The sequence below is a fragment of the Rhinolophus hipposideros genome (assembly GCF_964194185.1).
Source record: "Rhinolophus hipposideros genome assembly, chromosome: X".
NCBI classification, from domain to species: Eukaryota; Metazoa; Chordata; class Mammalia; order Chiroptera; family Rhinolophidae; genus Rhinolophus; species Rhinolophus hipposideros.
Genome location: NC_138046.1, coordinates 5,471,743 through 5,484,998, shown reverse-complemented (window position 1 = coordinate 5,484,998; position 13,256 = coordinate 5,471,743). Strand labels below are relative to the sequence as shown.

Here is a 13,256-nt window from a genome sequence, read left to right as displayed (position 1 = left end):
TTGAGTTGGGTATATGGTTACTGACCCAATTTGATTTGTCTTTTTAAATGCTTTATTTTTCAAAAGAAATGATTTATTTTGATAAAACTACTGGGGCCAGGGTAGGGACTTGGATAGGGACTTGGGTAGGGACTTGAAGTAATGGCAGTGTGGCAGCAATCTTACTACATTTTATATAACATGTACCCTGTACAGATGCATTTAAATTTTACACTGTGGTGAAGGGATGGTTTTTTATAATGCAGTAGAGTTGGATCAGTAGCTCTATTCTTGTCTGATACATAAAATAAATGTTTCATATTCTTTCCACACAGGGGAAATAAGGGAATACTTTTCTTTTTATATTTCTATATTTTAGAAATCACCTTTCCTGGTCAGAAAATGCCCAACTCTTTGTCACCTTTCTACTTGTTTTCACATTTCCTCCCCGCCCCTTACTCTTCTTGAGCTAAAGATAGTCCCCTTTCACTAGCATCTTCACTGCCATCATCATTCACAACATAATTGTGCAAGCATATTTAATGCTGGGTTTAATTTAATACATAATACATATAGTGACTATGTATGGCAATACCCATAACAGCTGTAGTTTCTTACTTGGCCAAGAGACTTCATATTTAAGTGTTAGATTTCTACTTCGGTGAAATCTTCTCATATCAAAAGATGTTGGAAGGAGAGATTCCCTTTGGTATTTGATCTTCTATTTAGGAAATACCAATTGAGTTTGTGTTTGTATTTTGGAGAGTATGAGGTTTGAATTAATTGAGATACACAGAGGGGAACCTAACTGCTTGATCCAACATGAATTATAAAACTGATGAGATTCATGGTTGTTCTTCATTGTGGAGTTGTTGGCTATGAAAGATTCAGTGTTCTCCTATTCAGCTCTTATATATACTGCAATCATATTTCCACCTCTCCTTTCTCTCCTTCCCTGTCCTCCAAGGATAAAGAAAATGATGATTTTTTTTTAGTGTACATTCAGTTCCTATATTAAATAAGACTAAGGCCAGGCACTCTACCAGGAATTTCTGGGTTTTTTTCCAGTCTTTCAACTAAAATGCTAGTGCAATTTCAAGGGATAAGACCCTCTGTATTTTGCTTATTTGAAGAATTGGTGGTAGGAGCAGTGAAGTAAATTCCATTGAATGCATTTTTGAAATAGCACATGTCTGAGATCGTAAGTTGATTCAGATTCTAACCCTTTGCTGTACCCAAACAGATAGAAATGCATCTGTTATATAAGTGAGAAAAAGCTGTATGCTAATCGAGCATGTTTTTTAAACCCTTTAAAAATACTCAGCAGAGAAACTTGTATTTCAGCTCACCAGTGTTCTTTTTGTTAATACAGAGGGTGCCAAAAAATGCATACAAATTTTAAGAAAGGAAAACTGTATTAAAATTGTAATAATATATATCGATGACAAAAGATGAATACAAGTCATGTTTGACTTCTGCAATTACAAGAGGTGCTCAGAGTGGTTACCATAAGTGTCCAGACACCTCTGATTACGGCAAACTACTGCTTAAGCATAGACAACACCTCTTAAAATGTGTATACATTTTTTGGCATCCCCAGTATGTGTTCTCCTTTGTCAAAATTCCCAGTGTATGCTGTGAATAACTCAAGACCAGTGGTTTCTGGATTCCTTATTTGATTTGATTTACTTAACTATACATCACCTAAGTACATTGTAACATTGCAACTATTACCATAAATGGGTACAAGAAAAATTGGTCTTCTGAAAATGTGTACTGTGCTTTTAGCCTTTTAAGTTCTACAAATACATTCTTCATTTTCATAGAAACTCAATATCATTTCTAAACAGAAATGTCCTTAGGCTAATAATGGTGTAAGAAGAAAAGCAGTTTTTTTCTGCTTAAAAATATATAGTTACTAGCTATCTCTAGCTACATTAAAAATAAAGAATGGTTTCAAACTGGAAAAAGGAAAAGGAATGGCAACTGTGGCCCTTGGTGAGAGACAATAATGTCAAGCAGGACATGGCCAATTTCATCAGTGCATCTACTGTAATGAGTATGGCTCGTGCGTGGTACTGGGAGGCAGGGCAGGACACGTTAAAGTAAAGTTTATGTCAAATAAGGGTGGTCTAGGGTCAAGAGTACTATGTGCCGCTGTCCTTTGGGTTTTCCTTCTATGCCCTTGCTTACAGTACACAGACCTCATATTTACAAATGCCACAGGATATAATGTCAAATGCAGTGCCACCAAAAGTCTTTAAGTGACTTCTTCCAGGAGCTACACAGGCACACTGGGATAGCATTATGGACAGGCAGAGAACTTGGGCTTGGACTTGGCCCATGACGACTCATAACTGGCAATGTAAGTGTACTTCCTCCAACCCACGGTTATACACACAAATCAACACATTTCATATCTAGGTGCTAAGTCAGGTTTTTCTGAATCTTCATCAAGCTCTGCTGAGTTGTGGTATATATACACAGTGGAATACTATTCTGCGGTAAGAAAAGATGATATAGGAACATTTGTGATAACATAGATAGATCTTGAGAATATAATGCTAAGTGAAAGAAGTCAGACAGAAAAAGCAGAGAACCCTATGATTTCACTGATATGTGTATATAAACCAAAAACAACAAAAGAACAAGACAAACAAATGAGAAACAACAACTCATAGACACAGACAATAGTTTAGTGGTTACCAGAGGCTAAGGGGCGTGGGGGGTGGGAGATGAGGGTAAGGGGGATCAAATATATGGTGATGGAAGGAGAACTGACTCTGGGTGGTGAACACACAATGGGGTTTATAGACGATGTAATACAGAATTGTACACCTGAAATCTATGTAATTTTACTAACAATTGTCACCCCAATAAATTTTAAAAAAGAAACTAGAAAAACGAGCAAATTAAACTCAAAGGAAGCCAAGGAAAGTAAACAATAATGGTTAGGGTAGAAATCAATGAAATAGAGAACAGAAAATCAATAGAGAAATTTGGTTCTTTCAAAAGATCAACAAAATTGACAAAAGTTTTAGCTACCTCCACCATGAAAAAAGAAAAAAAGAGATGATGCAAATTATCAATACCAACAATGAAAGATAGGACATCACTCTCAATCTTAGAGAAATCAACAGTATTATAACAAAACACTATAAACAACTTCTTGGCAACAAATTACATATCTTAGAGGAAATTGACACATTTCCCAAAAGAATCCATCTACTGAAACCAACTCAAGAAGAAATTTATAAAATGAATAGCTCTATAACAATTCAAGAAATTTATTTTGTAATTAAATATTCTCCTCCAAAAGAAAAGCCCAGATCCAGTGGCTTCACCACCGAATACCATCAAACATTAGAGGAGAAATAACACTTAGCCTTCACAAACTCTTCCAGATGATAGAAACACCTCCCAAGTCATAATATGAGGCTATACTAAAGTCAGACAAAGACATTACAACAAAAGGAAACAGCAGTTCAGTATCCCTCATGAATACATATGCAAAAATCCTCAACACAATATTAGCAAACTAAATCCAGCAACATAAACAAAGTATAATACACAATGATTAAATAGTATTTATCCCAGAAATGTGACGTTGGTTCACCATCTAATAATCAGTTAATGTAATACATCATATTAATAGAGTAAAGGAGAAAATACACAGTAAGATACAGATATAGAATCTGACAAAATCCAGCACCCATTGAAAACAAATACTCTCAGAATACTAGGAATATAAGGGAACTTTCTCAACCTGATAAATGGCATCTACCGTGTTTTCCCGAAAATAAGACCTAGCTGGACAATCAGCTCTAATGTGTCTTTTGAAGCAAAAATTAACATAAGACCCGGTATTATAATATATTATACCCAGTATATATTATATTAATTCTATTAATTCTATTCTATTCTATTATATTATAGACCCGGTCTTATAGTAAAATAAGACTGGGTCTTACATTAATTTTTTGCTCCAAAAGATGCATTAGAGCTGATTGTCCGGCTAGGTCTAATATTGGGGGAAACATGGTATGAAAAACCTATACCTAACAATGATGTGTAATGGTGAAAAACTGAGTCGTTTCCCCCTAAAATCAGATGTCTAGTTTTACCATTCATATTCAACATGGTACTGGACGTTCTATTCAGTGCAATCTGGCAAGAAAAAGAAATAAATGCCATCCAGATTGGAATGGAAGAATTAAACTAGTTTTAGTTGCAAATGACTTGATTCTATATGTAAAAAATACCTGAGGAACACACACACACACACGCACACAGACCACTGAAACTAAGTTGAGTTCAGCAATCTTGCAGGATGTAAGACCCATATAAAGGATGTAATTGCATTTCTACATATCATCAATAAACAACCTGAAAATGAACTTAAAACAGTTGCAGTTTGGGTGGCCAGATGGCTCAGTTCGTTAGAGTGCAAGCTCTCAACAACAAGGTTTCAGGTTCAATTCCTGCATGGGATAGTGGGCTGCGCCCCCTGCAACTAAAGACTGAAAACAGCAACTGGAGTTGGAGCTGAGCTGCACCCTCCACAGCTAAATTGCAAGACAATGACTTGGAGCTGATGGGCCCTGGAGAAACATACTGTTCCCCAATATTCCCCAATAAAAAATTTAAAAAAATAAACAGACAAAGAAAGCATGTTTGATTTTGCAGAAATAGACAAAGTGTTTGTAAAATGTATACAGAAATTTTGAAAAACAAAATTAGAGGACTTATACTTCACAATTTCAAAGCTTATTATAAAACCACAGTAATCAAGACAGAATGGTATTGGCATAAAGATAGACATACAGATCAATGCAACAGAATTGAGAGTCGAGACATACCATTATATCAATATCTATAAAAACTTTTATTTTTCTTATTCTTAATAAATCTAACAGGTAACAGTTTGTTCAAAGAAATAGATTATATCTAAAAGCAAGTGGTCATAACATTACTGCCTCCCTTATTCTTCTGCTTAAAGCCAATGTTAGGGGTTTTGCTGTTGCTGTTCAAGAAAATGCCAATTCCTTCCAGCTCATTTTCACTTGTCTTCTTATATCCCAAGGGTTTTAGGACATCCAGAACAATCAGGTTCAAGTTACATGTTTGGGCCACTGCAATGACTTGACAGGCCTCTACCTTCCCATCCTTGATAAAAAAGTCTCAATAAAATTGGTATAGAAGATGAGGGTAAAGGCGATCAAATACACGGTGATGGAAAAAGAACTGGTTCTGGGCGGTGAACACACAATGTGATATATAGATGATGTATTACAGTATTGTACACCTGAAATCTATGTAATTTTACAAAAATTGTCACCCCAATAAATTAAAAAAACCCAAAACTTTAATTAAAAAAAAACTGGTACAGAAGAAAAGTACCTCAGCATAATAAAGGCCACATGTGACAAACCCACGGGTAACATCATACTCAATGGTGAAGAAAAGAAAACTTTTTCTCTGAGATCAAGAACAGGACAATAATGCCCACATGACACTGTTATTCAACATAGTACTGGAAGTCATAGCCAGAGCAATTAGACAAAAAAACACACGAAAAAAAACACCCCAAAATACTATTGGAAATAATAAACAACTACAGTAAAGTTGCAGGATACAAAATCAATATAGAAAAATCTGCTGTGTCTCTATACACTAACAACAAACTATCAGAAAATTAGATGAAGAAAACAATCCCATTTACAATCACAACAAAAAGAATAAAATACCTGGGAATAAATTTAACCAGGAAGGTGAAAGACCTGTACGCTGAAAGCTAGAAGATACTGTTGAAGAAAATTGAAGAAGACAAAGAAATGGAAGATATTTTGAGTTCATGTATTGGAAGAATTAACATTGTTAAAATGTCCATATTACCTAAAGCCATCTTCAGATTCAATGGAATCCTTATCAAAATCTCAACAGTATTTTTCGCAGAAATAGAATAAAACTCCTAAAGTTTGTATGGATCCAGAAAATACCCCAAATAGCCAAAACAATCCTGAGAAAAAAGAACAAAGGCTGAAGTATCACACTCGCTGATTTCAAACTACACACACACACACACACACACACACACACTTTCAATCTACAGTAATCAAAATAGTATCATATTGGCAGAAAATCAGACAGACCAATGGGACAGAATTAAAAGCCCAGAAATAACCTCACTCATATATGGACAACAATTTATGACAAAGGAATCAAGAACATGCAATAGAGAAAGGAAAATCTCTTCAATTAATGTTAAGAAAACAGAACAGCCACATGTAAAAGAATGAAACTAGACCACTTTCATACACCATTCACAAATATGAACTCAAACTGGCTTAACATTCTGAATGTAAACCCTGAAACCATAAAATGCATAGAGGAAAACAGAGGTGCTAAGCTCCTGGATGTCAGCCTTAGAAGTGTTTTGGTGGATTTGACTCTAACAATAAGAGAAACAAAAACAAAGATAAACAAATGGGACCACATTAAACTCAAAAGCTTCTGCCCAGCAAAGGAAGCCATCAACAAAATGAAAACGCTACCAAATGTATGGTAGAAGGTATTTGCAAATGATATTTCTGATAAGGGGTTAATATATACAATATATAAAGAAGTAGTACAACTCAAAAATAAAAACAATAACAAAAAACCCAAAAAACAATTGATTAAAAAATGGATAGAGGATCTAAATACACATTTTTCCAAGGAAGACATGCAGATGGACAACAGGCACATGAAAAGATGGTCAACATCACTAATTATTAGGGAAATGCCAATCAAAACTACAATGAGATATAACCTCATTGTTAGAGGTTAGAAGGACCTGTTAGAATGACTATAGAATGACTATTATCAAAAAAACAATAATGAGTGTTGGAGAGGATATGGAGAAAAAGGAATCCTCATTCACTGTTGGTGGGATTGTAAATTCACGCAGCCACCATGGAAAACAGTATGGAGGTTCATAAAAAAATTAAAACTAGAACAAACATATGATACAGCTATCCCACTTTCAGGTACTTATCCAAAAAACATGAAAACTGTAGTCATGCACTGTTTAACAATGAAGATGCTTTCTGAGAAATGTCATCAGGTGATTTCATTGTTGTGCGAACATCATAAAGTGTACTTGCACAAACCTACATGGTACAGCCTACTGCTCCTAGGCTACAAGTCTGTAAAGCATGTTACTGTATAAAACAACATGAGATTAAATGAAGCATAAGACAAAATCATGCCAGCAAGAAACACAGTAAACAGGAGATGTATGAGGCTGCTGCCAGCACAATAGGGCATGCTGTTTTACAGCAATTTTTTTTTATAAGTAGAAAGGATACACTCTAAAATACGGATTAAAAGTATAATATAGTAAACACATAAACACATACAGTAACATACCGTATTTCCCTGAAAATAAGCCCTAGCTGGACAATCAGCTCGAATGCGTCTTTTGAAGCAAAAATTAATATAAAACCGGGTATATTATATTATTATATTATATTATATTATATTATATTATATTATATTATATTATACTCGGTCTTATAGCAAAATAAGACCGGATCTTATATTAATTTTTGCTCCAAAACACGCATTAGAGTTGATTGTTCGGCTAGGTCTTATTTTCAGGGAAACACAGTAGTTGTTTATTATCATTATCAAGTATTATGTACTGTACACAAAAAAAAAACCAAAACAATATCATACGGACAACAGAATGGCAGTTACCAGTGGGGAGCAAGGTGGGGGGAGGGCAAAATGAGTAAAGGGAGTCCAGTGCATGGTGATGGATGCGAAGTAGACGCTGGTGCTGGGCACACTGTGCTGGGCACACTGTAGTATATACAGATATCGGGTTACAATGTTGTACACCTGCAACATAAGTAATGTCATAAACTCATATTACCTCAATAAGCAAAAACCCCAAATTAAAAGACAAGCCACAGACTAGGAAAATATCTTAAGATCACATACCTGATAAAAGACTTGTAGCCAAAGTATATAGAGAAATCTTACATTTCAATAATGAAAACAGAAACAACCTAATTGAATAATGGGCAAAATAGTTAATAGACACTTCTCCAAAAAACATATACAAATGGCCAACAACCAGATGAAAATATGTTCAATATAATTAATTAATGATTAGGGAAATTAAAATTCAAGCCATAATGAGATATTACTTCACATCCACAAAGATAGCTATAATCTTTTTAGAAAAGAAACATAATTGCAGGTGGGGATGTGGCGAAATAAGAACTTTCATATGTTGTTGTTAGTACATGTAAATATAATAAGTATAAAATTGAGCAGCCCCTTTGGAAAACAATTTGGGAAAGATTAAACATGTAGTTACAATATTACCCAGCAACCCAACTCCTGGATATACACTCAAAAGAACTGAAAATGAGTGTTCAAACAAAAACTTGCACACAAAGTTCATAGAAGCACTAATCACAGCAGCCAACAACACAAATATGCATCAAATGATAGATGAATAAACAAAAGGTAGTATATACAGTGGAACATTACTCAGCCATCAAAAGTAATGAGGCACTGATAACACACGACAACATGGATAAACCTTGAAAACATCATGATAAGTAAAAGAAGTCACAAAAGACCACATGCTGTGTCATACCACTTATGTGAAATGTCCAGAATAGGCAAATCCATAGGCACAGAAAGCAGATGAGAGGTGACCAGGGGCTGGGGTGGTAACAAGGGTGAACAGCAAATGGGTAAGAGAGACATGTCATTGAGGCAATGGAAATGTCTAAAACTGGAATGTAGGATTTACTAAAAATCCTTGAAGTAAACACTTAAAATGAGTCAATTCTATGCCACGTAAAATATATCTCAATACAAACTTTTAAAAACACCCTGGAAAGCAGAGGGAAAAAAGGAAAGTTCATCTCTTAGACAGTTTATTAGGGGTCATACAGAGCTCATTGGGCTGTTGTATGTTGTTGTGTGTTGTTGCTGTGGTGATAGTAGGAGTGGTGGTTTTCCCATGAGGGCTGAGGGGCAAGCAGTGATTTGGGTCTTTTAAAATAAGAAGTAAAAAGTCAATAAAATAGAACGTTGCTGGCTTGAACTTTGGAGTAACAGTAGAGGCGGCAAACAGAAGTTGGATAGGTTTAAAAACTATTCAGGATGCAGAAGTGACCAGAGTTTGCACCCATTAGTACAGGGAATGGGGAAGTGAGGATGCGTGGGACCCAGCGGGCTTAGAGGTGAATTCTTGTTGTCCTCCCAAACTCACTGTCCCCCGTGCTGCTGATCCCAGTGAGTGGATCAGCATCCTGGCCCGGAGTAAGCTCCATTGATTGACTTTGGAGAGAAAGAATGAATGAACAGAGGAAAAACATGACCAAAGCATTCCCAGGTCCTGCCAAACAGCCAGTCCTAAAGTCACACTCCGGGCTGGCTCAGCAGGTGTCTCCCAGAATTTCCCTCTCACTTTCTGCCATGTGGGAAGTCATCAGGCCCCACGTCCTGCAGAACGCCCACCTTCATGTCAGCCACTCCTTGCCTAGAACCTGCAGGTGTGGCACAGGCGGGGTTTTGCCAAGAGCCTCTTACCCTGTACATTCTGTACATGAGGTCAGGGGCAGGTACATGTACAGCCCATATGAGCACGGGGGACAGCTGGTGTTGTAGAAAGAGGTACCCACAGGTACCCAAATAGTGGACCTGTGTGCACTTCGGCTCCAATGAGAAAGACTCTTCCCACGAAACAGGTTTGTTAATCTGGGCCCCCCCTCCCGCTTCCTGGCAGCAGAAAATACAGCTAAGCTGCCAGAAAGACTGCAGTCACCCGGTGATCAGCTTGGATATTTCACTGCTGTTCCCAGGGTTGACAAGCAGAGAAACACAACTGCCTGTGGTTCCTAACGCAGATGCCAAAACACAGAAGTGATCCGTGCCAGTCCACACTTCCCAGAAATACTAAAGAATGAGGTGGGGCACCCAAAAGACGGCCCCAGACTCGACCAACCCTGCAAACATTCCCTTCATCATACTGCTTATGAGATAAAGTATAATCTCTTTAAATATCGTGATCAATAAACATTCACTTCTCAGTGTTGTGAAGATTACACTGTTTTGCATAATATATGGTTGTCATTATTATCACCAGTTCCTAATGTGGAGGAATCGGAACGACACCACAATGTCGGTCCATGGTATTTATAAGTCTTCTTTGCCTTTATAGTTAAGTTCGTGTAAAATAAAGTGTATGTAACTTCTACTCCAGTGTTTCCTGAAAGGGCAATACCAAGCTAAGAAGCAACTCTAAAAACTGCTGTATGGTAATGGATTATGGAAGTGTTCTTACATATGAGAGCTCAAGGTTTGCTTTCAGCGATTGGGTCTAGACAGTTAAATCACTCAAGTCTTTTATTATGAGACTTGCTAAGCAGTGTATTGTGTTCATTGAACACAAAACATTTTGGTCTAACAGTCATCTGGTTAAAATAATTAATAGTAAAGCATTCACAAGAGCATTCTTCAGAGTTGACATTCAACTAAGCATTGAATGAATGTTGTTTCCAGTTTTCGGGACAGTCATTAGTATTAAAAAGACTTTTCAGAGTTATTTTCAGAACAGACAGAATTTCCTCGCCTAGCTGCTCCGATGCCCAGCCCTGCCACTCCTGACTCTTGCTAGGCATCGTTGGTCAGGACGGGTAGACAAAGGGTAAACTCTGGGCAGAGAACATTCGTGGATATTAGAACGAAAGAAAGTCAATGCTGCAGGGTCTTGCAGACAGCCGAGTTCTACCTTCCACTCCACTGCCGAGCAAAGTGAAGCAGGGAGAGGGCAGGGACTCGCTGAAAGCTAGACACCCAGTCAGTAACAGACCCAGGACTGGGAAGTCCGTTCGAATTTGAAACAATAAATACTGGGCGTCAGTCCCAACGCGAGCCTGCTCCAGGTCTTCCAGCTCTTTTGGAGCGCTAGGCCCATCTGGCCCCGCGCTGATCTCCGGGCGGACTCTTAGCCGCGCTACTGGCACAACCATGACGAAAGCCTTGCAGCCAGAGTTAAGGTGAGTAACACCGCCTCGGGGCCGAGCAGCCGGGCTGGGAACTTCCTCCCCCCACTGCGCCAGGCCTGAAAGCGAGCGCCTGGGCAAACCCCATCCCTCGCACCCCCCCACCCAGGACACCCCTTCCCCGATCCGTGAGGCAGGACCTACCTGTCTGTGCTGGAGGTTGCGGCTCCCAACTCAGCAAAGCGGGAGGAATGGCAAGGAAGGAGAGCCTCAGGAGGCAAGCTTGCACGCGCCCTTTGCTTTTCCCCAGAAACTGTCCGCCCCGCGCTCCCTTCCCCCAGCCTGTTCGGGCCCAGCGACGAGCCTGCAGGCCCCGCCCCTCTCCTTCCGGCCGTGCAGGGTGGGCACCTCGCGCGCCTTGGACTTGGCCTGATGCGGAGGCGTCCTGTAGCCTCTGATCCAGAAGGATCGGAATGGGGCGCTCTAGTCGACAAATCGCCTTCACGTCTCAGATTTGAAGTCACAGGCGCAGAGAGAACGGGCGGACCCCTAAAACCACAGTGCGTGTAAAGCTCGAGTCGTCTTGTTGCCTTTTCAGTGCTGCTCCAGAGTCTCGCCACTACGCTCCTATTTATGGCGGCTTATCAAGGTTTGCTGGAACTAAACTTCTTCCATATATTACAAAGGAGTACCAAAAAGGGTGCTAAATTAGTATGTGCAATGGAAACCCAGAGCAGAGGAAAAAATTGGGAACCAGAACAAACAACATATATAATGTATAAACATTGAAAAGTGGGAAAATGAGCAGTGGTGTAGTTATTAGAGATGAAAAATATTAGTCTAATGTCAAAAGGGTAATAAAGAAACAGTTTTTAAAAGTAAGGATCAACAAAAAGGAAAAGGTTTCATACCTTTGCTCTGGAATTCTTTCCACCAGACGCTCTGCCCCTACTCGTCTATTTGGTAAACTGCTACTCTTTGTTTTTGACTCAGTTTACATATTACCTTATCTGTGAATCCTTTCCTGTCTTTCCCAAATAAATTGATATTCTTATTTTCCATGGATCCATTATGCCCAATGAAACCAGTATAGGCCTCAAATATACAACACCACTGTGGGTTTTAATTTCCATCTTTAGATGCCTGTGTCCTCCAATGAACAAGTAGCTTCTTGAGAGCAGAAAATTTGTACGTTTCAATTTTATTTTCCGAGACCCTAGCACAGAACTTAACATAGTATTTGTTTATTTGAATATTTGTTGTAAATGGTCTAGAATCAGTGAGTAGACAGAAAAAAGGGGGGGATAGCTAGGGTGTGAATTGATATACAGAAGAATAACTAAACAAGGTAAGATTCTAGACTCAGGTTAGTATTCATGCAACAAACGTTAATGTGTTCCTACTGTACACCAAGAACCGTATTAAGCTCTGGGTGTAAAATGGTAAGCAAAACCCAGATGGAGTCCTTGCCCTTATGGAGTGTAAAGAACAAACAAGAATTGGCCAGGCAAACAGGAAAAGAAACATTCCAGACATAGTGACCAGCATGATCAAAGTTCCCGTGATAGAACAATGTGATATGTATATTATGTAGTACAGAATTATACACCTGAAATCTATGTAACTTGACTAACAATTGTCATCCCAATAACTTTAATTAAAAAAGAAGTTCCTGTCATAGGAAGGAGTATGACAGTAGCAATTAGAATGAATAAGATCAACAAAGGTAAGGTAAAACGAACAGATGGGAAGTACAGAAAGAGGCACGAGGTTGATAGATAAAGCCTGTTTAAGAGTAGGAAAAAGAAGGCAGTTTTCTTAGTAATTGTAACTAACATTTATTAAACCTGCACTGCATACCAAACGCTGGGTTGTTTTATAACAAACACTTAAAGTAGATAATATTATTATTCCAGCTTTAAGAATAATGAAACTAGGGCATGGAGAGGTTCAGCAATTTTGCCAGGATCACACAGCACTTAAGTTTTAGGGCTGAGATTCAAACCTAGGTAATCTGGTCGCAGACCGAAGGGCAGGGACTGTAAGAAAAGCACAAGTAAAAACTACAAAGACCTCTTTCACAAACTATGTTCATTGTTCCCTGACATTTAGCATCTCTGAGAAACCATACTAAGCTTCAAGAACCAATACCCTGGACTTGAATATTAATGCTCTAAACAGAGGACTTTGGAGTAAACATTGGTTGGTATGGGCTCCTTTGGTAGGTGATGCCATCAAACAGCAATGAGCTTAACATTAGGCAGC

The 13,256-nt window shown here is 38.3% G+C and overlaps 1 protein-coding gene across 1 annotated transcript in view; it reads right to left on the bottom strand.

Moving 5' to 3' along the window:
• The window catches only part of TMLHE (trimethyllysine hydroxylase, epsilon), a gene marked incomplete at its 3' end in the record, with an annotated part of 61,988 nt that extends 50,495 nt beyond the window's left edge, over nt 1–11,493 (bottom strand). Inside the window, exon 1 of the mRNA XM_081041945.1 lies at nt 11,196–11,493. The remainder of the gene's footprint in view (nt 1–11,195) is intronic.
• Between the last annotated feature and the right edge of the window lie 1,763 nt (nt 11,494–13,256).